The 7569-nt window shown below is 51.5% G+C and overlaps 1 pseudogene; it reads right to left on the bottom strand.

The window, feature by feature from the left end:
- Positions 1 to 2436: 2436 nt before the first annotated feature.
- On the bottom strand, positions 2437 to 3343 carry LOC100903432 (glutathione S-transferase Mu 1 pseudogene; annotated as a pseudogene).
- Positions 3344 to 7569: the final 4226 nt, after the last annotated feature.

Genomic DNA, 7569 nt, shown 5'->3' with positions numbered 1-7569 from the left:
AAAATGATGATGAAAAGTACTGAGGAAAATGGGACCGGGCTAGAATTGTGGCATTTTTCGCCAGCTTTCCAACGAGACCAAGCACGACCCTCTAGCTCTCACCGTTTTCGAGAAAATCGCATTTTAAGATTTTTGAACTTTGACCTTTTTCTCGAAACTGGCCGCGTCTATTTCTGAGAGACTCGTGAAAAAGTCTTCTACTAACCGAGAGCTATCACCCTATCTAGTCAGTTTTCCAAAACAGATCGTAGCCGGGATCGCCACGTTATTCGGCTGTACCCTTTCTTAATTTCCAGGGACTTTCCGAATGTGACTCATGATTCATGATGTTTGGCTGTTGTGAATGTATACCATTGGATTGCCGGATTCTAGAGGACGTCCCTCTGCGGACGACATGTTCCTCTCTCAGGTACATCGATTGTGATTTCGAACCGGCTTTCTATATCTAGGTCTTTAAGAACCGTTTTTGCGAGCGAGCGAGAGACCATCCGTGGACCCCGTGATATTCAAGAGCAGTGGAGAGTGCGTCCTGTCCGAGAAACTCTCGGGGAGTTTATGAGGAATCCCAGAAGAGCAAACGACCACAGCGTCGTAGGCAGTGGGGCAACGCCGCTCCACTGCATTTCCGCCTTGCGACAGTGATACTTTAATAATAGCTTCGGAATGGCTGTTCGGGGACAAAAGAGATGGAGGGACGCCTACAGTGGAGCTCCGATTGAGGAAGATTTATTACCGCGCACATTCGGAATGGCACCAACGGCAGCGACGGAGACATACGTTGAGCTGAGGGAGAACGGAATAGGATATGTGGGCATTGGAAATGTGTGGGTTTGCCATCCCCATGATCAAAGCTGTCTTCGAGTGTGATATCTGAAAATTCAGCTGTCCAGTCGGGAGAGACAAAGGAGGGCATGGAGGAGAAGCCGGAGATTGGAGGATCGCGCATTCTTCTTCAAAAACCAATATGGTGACTCGAACCGTGAAGAGCCCCGTTCGCGCTCGGAGTGCAACTGGCATCTGACATGAGCTTTCGAGCGTCGCGTCGGTGAACTTGGAACGCGAGAGTTTCGTTTCGTCGTCGAGTTCATTCTTCCTCGGGAAAACCTTCGGAGGACCGAGATTCGGTGGAATTGAGAGAACTTCTGCAGGAACACGAGATCGCGCGAGAAGGTCGAATCCTCCTCGGGATCACCGTCACCCAAATCAAGATCGGATCAGCGACACATGCAGTGTGAGAATATTATCCATACGATTCCTACCCCGAATTTTCATCTTCGATACTCTAAATCGCAGTCGATTTGAGCTTCAAGCCGGAGCTTTATGTTCGAAAAGACTGTGCCTGCGTGCCGGGCGACAGTGCCGACTGTGCCAATGGTCGAAATCAAAGAGACTGATGGAATTCTCGATACATCGCGGTTGGATCTAATGACTGGGTCCCGAAAAGGAAGCGCGGGCTGATTCGACGGAAGTAGTCTCAACGGCCCGCCGCACAGGTTGATCGCTCAGAGTCACGTCATCCTTCAGTCAGGGGGAGGACTTCCCTCCGTCCATGAATTCTGGAGTCGTTGTCTCTCGCCACCTGGACGACTCCTACGCCTTTGTCATCATTAAGCCGCCCGTTGAGAGTATCCGCAGACGCGAGGTTGGGACTCACTTCTCTGTTTGCCGATAATTAAAAATCACTCCGGGAGTATTATTCATCTTCGACTGGTTTCGGAAAAATCTGAAGCCTCATCCCTCTCCAGGGACGTACGAGGGGAAAAGACACGTATGTGCCGCGCCTCCGAGGCCCCACCAATTCTGAGTGAGTAAGGATACATTCTTTGCGTGCGGTTCTGCGATCACCTAGAGAGGTCTCTGTTGGAAAACTAGCTCCTGTGAAAGTTCATCTCTTGGGAAGGAGCGGAGCCCCGCCGTCATGCTCACGCTCTGGTCTCTAGATGTCAGGTCGTTCATCCATTTATTTTACTTGAGGGCGCTCCCTAGCGAGCTTCAACAGCTCCATGCGAAGCTGCTGATGATTCGCGCACAAGCCGCAGCAACGCAAGTACAGAAAAGTCTCCCCGCCGATTTCGTTGCCGCCTCCCCCGTTCGGATTCATCGGATAGCGAGGACTGGCTTTGGACTACCGCCTCTTGTTCTAAGCGGTCGCCGAGGCATGGGCCCCATAAAAGTGTCCGGGGAGCGCATAGTCTTGCGTAAGGTCACTCGACGGAAACCGCACATTCCAAACGGAGCTGCAGACAGTGACTTTCCCTCAGCGAAGCCTGCAGTCAGTTGTAGTCGAACTCAGACTAGAGGACATAAGGGGATGAGCACGAGTCGAATCGGTGTGAATAAGTGAGAGATATCAACCCGCCGCTAATTCGAAACGATGTCTCCTAATGAGGTCAGGCCTCCGAAGCTAACTATAAGAGAGAAAAGACAGCCAAGGTGAGAATTCGGATCTCCCGTTTATTCGGTTCTCTGATGAGTGCATGCCTCGTTCATAAGAGGCAATCCTCCCAAATCATGCTAGAATTTCCCATCATGGATCATGGGTTGACGCGCGGACCGATGCTCAGAAGGGACAGGGGTCGCTCCTCGAGCCGAAGGTCGCCATGTTGTTGTTGAAAGGCCACTTGATGAACTTGTCGGACTTCATATAAGCTGCTATCGTTGGGAGCGCTTCGAATCGCCTATTGTATGCGAGTAAATTTTCCAAACCCTCGTATAGGGATTTGTCAAGTACGTGCGCTTGGAAAAAAATCTCGTAGCAGAGGAAGTCGGCGTAGGTCAAACGGTCGCCTGCCATCCACGGGCGGTCCGCGAGGAATGAAGAGAATTCCCTGAGAGTTCGCTTCATCCTATCAATGGCGATGGGCTTCATCTCTTCGAAGGCTTCGCCTCGTGAATACGACAAGTCCACCAAACACCCTCGAAGGTCGGCCAACTGCTGTTCGGCCAGCTCGCAACGCACAATTTCGTTTTCGTTGGTACCTACGAGCTCGTGTTTCCTGCCCAAGTATCGCATGATGGCATGAGTTTGCGTCATCCTCACGTCGCCATCGATGATGTAAGGCAGGTTGGGAAAGTCCAGACCGAGTTGAAATTTTTCCGCGAGCCACTGAGACTTGTCGTAGTCGGGAGCCGGTCCCGTGTAGTAACGCTTGTCTTCATAGTCTTCTCCGACGTACGCCAACAGCAGTCGGATGGGTTGTCCAAGACCCCGGATTTCCCAATATCCGTGTATCAGCTTCGGCATCGTGAATGAAAACAGTACTTCTTCACACGAGAGCAAAGGCACGACCCAGAGTTTGGCGACACACCTGGACCTGGCACTCACGTATCACAACAAACATGACGACGACAGAAGGAGACGGCGCATGCGCGTGAGCATCCGCCGGCAGGATGCACTCATGACTCATTGCTCGTGACTGAGAGTGCTTCTCCTCTCTCTTCTCACGGCGCACATTATCGCACGAAGCAAAAGAAGAACTCCTTCAATGATTTGTTCGATCATGGGGAGAGGGCATGTATGAACGACAAGCGGGCGTCCAGAATATCATCCGGACAGATGACCTCATGATCGATCGGGGAATCAGCCGAGGGAAACAATGTTATGATAGACACCATCCAAGCCTGACTTGTGGATAGGAGGATGCCCGATCATATCTTTGCACGAAGGGGGTAGAGAAACATTCATGCTCTATCGGTTCCAGGCTCGATTTCCATCCGTCTTGATTCTGGAGCTCGATTCCACGCGCTTAACCAGCTCTCAATTATTCCCTCGCAGAGAGGAAATTCGCCTCATTGGAGAGCAGCAGCATCGGTCGAAGAGAATCACCTCGATCTGCAAATACGACGTAACCCATGATGCAGGAAATTTTCTCAAGGACCTGCGGCCATGGGAAGATACGACATGTAGACTCGTCGGGGTCGATACCGCTATAGACGTTCATGCTGACAACCTCCTCATCCTAACTCCTGGTCGGATTCCCCGACAAAACAAAATGCTCACCTGCAGCGGATTCGGTAGCCAGACTAGGCACTCGGATTTTGACTGGACCCTGCACCCATTTCATCATTTGTTCTAGTAATATGGAGGTCAGGCGATATGTCATGCATCCGTCGTTCCAATGCGCGACTCCCTATCATCTCATAGCTACGAACGCGAAATATTATTCCACGATTTCCCCCTGAAATTCGGTTCTAGGCCTATGAAGCTGTTCGAGGGCACCATAATGAAGTCTGGATCGATGGGAGCGATGCGGCGCCCCTGAATTTATCTAAGATAGGGCATCCTTATTCCCTCCGTTACAAGATTACATGTATCATTTGTATTGCTCCTAGTATGGGTTGAAAGGGAAATCGTATCCGAGGTGGAATGAGGCATCGACCGGATTCTCATCGCTCTCTGCATACGGCCGTGGGAAATATTTCCGAATGAACCAGGCGTGAACGCTGGCTCAAGTTTCGCCGTACAGATCGCGTTGGCGACGACTGCGGATTTCGTCGACGTCCACGGGGAGCATCAACAGAGCGAGATCTGCTGAGCGGACGCCGCGCCGGGCGAGTGTGCGACGAAGATCGGAGCGATGCTCCTTACCTGATACGATCGTCTCATCACAGGCCTGGAGCCCAGGATGGAATGAGCTGGATATCCGCGCTCTGGGTCTCTATCATCCTTTTTACCCAGCAAGGGTTCGAAACACCCGATCGCATCGGTCAGCTCGTGACGAGTGAATTACTCACTGCGTCGAGTAAGGGACGTCTGAATTCCTGATCAAGCCTAGATCACTCCGCAAGCCACTAAGGCTTGCCCCAGCCGCGCTCGTTTTCGTATTCTATTGCAGCGGCGTACACCGCGCGATGTCGGACAGGTCGGCCGAGGTCTCGAATTTCCCAACATTCGAGAAACAACTCCGACATCTGGGAAAACCCTCGATGGAGACGAGAGTCAGCACAAGAATCTCTCTACGGAAATCTATTTCGACCGGGATGATCCGCGCTCTGACACGCGTGATCATACCTATGTTCGTGTGACGAACAGATCTTATTTGATCCACGTGGGAAGCATTTTCACAGTACCAGCCTCGAAGCTCCGATGCGTCGACGGAATCGATCATCTCGAATCTACCAGCTCCGATCAGTGACGAGGTCGCACCGTGGAACTTTTGATCGAAGTCGTGAGAATTCTCATCGCTCCGATTGTTTTTTCCACCGAATTCGACGGTGAATGGAATGAAGAACAGTCGAAGGCGAGCCATGCGTGGGCACGAATTCAAGCCGACGGAGCGAATAGATCACGGATGTCAATCTGACCGTAGGCCGCTAGGAACGAAGTAGTGGATAGTAGTGGGGAGGGGATTCCACTGCGATATCATGCCGAGCAACATTCGTCGAGAGGGGTGTGCAAAATTACAAAAATCCGTTCCGACTTTTTCTCCCTGACTCTCGGGAGCCGGTCTGAGTTCGAGCGACAGAGTGTCCGGCGCGGTGGAACGCGGCCCTCCACCTCTTGAGGATATACGGTCTGTATGAACGCTGCTCTTATACGTCTCGTCAGGCTCGCGGCTCATTCCCCAAGGCTGAAGTAGCTCCTGAGAATGTAAGTCCCGCACTAGCGAGCTCTCAGCTCTGAGCTGTTCATCTTCCTGTTGATATTCACGGAAACCCTGCCCCCGCGGAAACTACGGAAATTCAACTCCAAATGCCGTTTGACCTCGAGGCTCTCCGGCTAAGAGCGGTGTTTTCTTATGGAGCGAAGCTGAGATATTTTGAAACCTTACTCCAGGTTCTCGGGAGTATTCGCGGAGCTGCCCGGTTCCGTGCGACGAGGAGGGTATTCGCGGAGAGCGATCAGGCTGAATTCGAGACAGACGTGCGGGGTGCTGATCAGGGCGAGGACTCCGGTAACGAAAATTCGACACTCATGTCATGAACCCACATGCATCGAACATTGACGACTGCAGGAAGAAGAGGGAGCGCGCTCACTCGAGATCATCGGAGAGCAGGTGCGGATACTCAGATATCGCATCAGCCATAGCGGGACGAAACCGCTCCAGTGAGATGACCGCCGCAGTCATCGCACCGCAAAAAGACCCGTGTCCTTTGATGCGAGCGATTTGGCGGGCAAGCCAGGCGGGCAGACACTGAATCGAATCGCAGAGCTCATCTTCTGTCCATTGGCGCCGATCAACAGCACCAGGATCAAGAGGGGGTTAAGCCGCGGAATCTTCGCTTGGGATCTCTGCGCCTTCCCTGAGGAATATTCGCATGCGCCCATCGCTTGCAGAGATCAGAGGCAAACAAAATCTTACCGGGTCTGAGATAGACCCCGGAATTTGACTCTCTGGAGGCTACAGAAGTGAAGATCCGCGAGCGTCGAGTCAGGAGACGTTCCCCACTTCTGTACTCTGGAACCGATATTTCAAGGAACTCGGCATTGCTCACTAAAGACAAGATTCGAGTCGATCAAGCATTCCTCGAACTCACGACCTCTTATCATGTTTCGGGTGGAGTTCTCACTCAGTACTCTCCGACCTCGATAGAATTTCCAAACTTCTTCCCAAACTTCAGCTTATCCCTCCACGGAAGCCTCCAGTCCGCTGGCAGCTTCGACTCGCCGTTTGCCGACGCATTCTTCGATAGCGCTCTTCATTTGATTGAGAAGGGATTGGCGAGGAGTGTCATCGGCTTGCGAAGTGACGAAGCCCGTTTCGCTCTTGAATAAACTAGGCGGAGGCCACGTCGAGGATCCTTTTGAGACAGTTATATATTATTGTAGATTTATTAGCGAGGATTCCGGACTTGTATCTGCTTTTCATTATTTGGTGTCACTCAGCCGGTCGAGGGCCTCACGAGGGGTTTCCTTTCGCCTTCAAACGCATGAGTTCCGAATCGGTAAAGGTTTTTGACGAATCTATCCGACCGGGATTTTCTGTTATAATTTCGGTATAGGAAACTGATGGATAACTAGTTGACATTAAGAATGCAATCAGCTTTTTACGGAAATCCAAACCTAATTCATTCTTTTAAGGAGAGAAATCGAAGTACCGAATATACAGGAAGCCGATGAGGCACTCGATTGGGAGTACCGTACCGATCCACTGCTGCGCTTTGAATTGGGTAATCAGATTCAACAATGACGAAACTCTGGAAATCTCTGTCATCACAGCACCCTCGAATCGAGACCAGTTCAGCCTTGATCGAATTTGGTGCTCCTCGTTCAAGAGCTCTACTTCTCTCCAGTCAGCTCGAAAAAAACCCTGGGTACATAAAAAACAGCTTGCACTGGGCGAAGCGTTATTGGATCGCACCGCGATTTTAAAACTGCTCGGCCCTAGAGCATCTCAGAGTCGCTTCGAATATTCAACAGCATCTCACATTGTTCCATAAGCTCAATGGCGCCATCGATCTTCCCACGGCTGGGGCATCGCCCTCGGCTGAGATCGGTCGCTAGCATTAAAACAACTTCAATACTCCATATTGATAGGTCGATGCCCCTGCGGTAGTAGCCCTGGACGCCAGGCAAGCATGGCCAGAGAAATTTAGTGCTGCGTCTCCCGGTCCAAGTCGAGCGAGGAG

Source organism: Galendromus occidentalis, unplaced genomic scaffold (genome assembly GCF_000255335.2).
Source record: "Galendromus occidentalis unplaced genomic scaffold, Mocc_1.1 scf7180000077526, whole genome shotgun sequence".
In the NCBI taxonomy this organism is placed as follows: Eukaryota; Metazoa; Arthropoda; class Arachnida; order Mesostigmata; family Phytoseiidae; genus Galendromus; species Galendromus occidentalis.
Note: the sequence above shows the minus strand (reverse complement) of the source record. Positions and strands in the feature narration are given on the sequence as shown.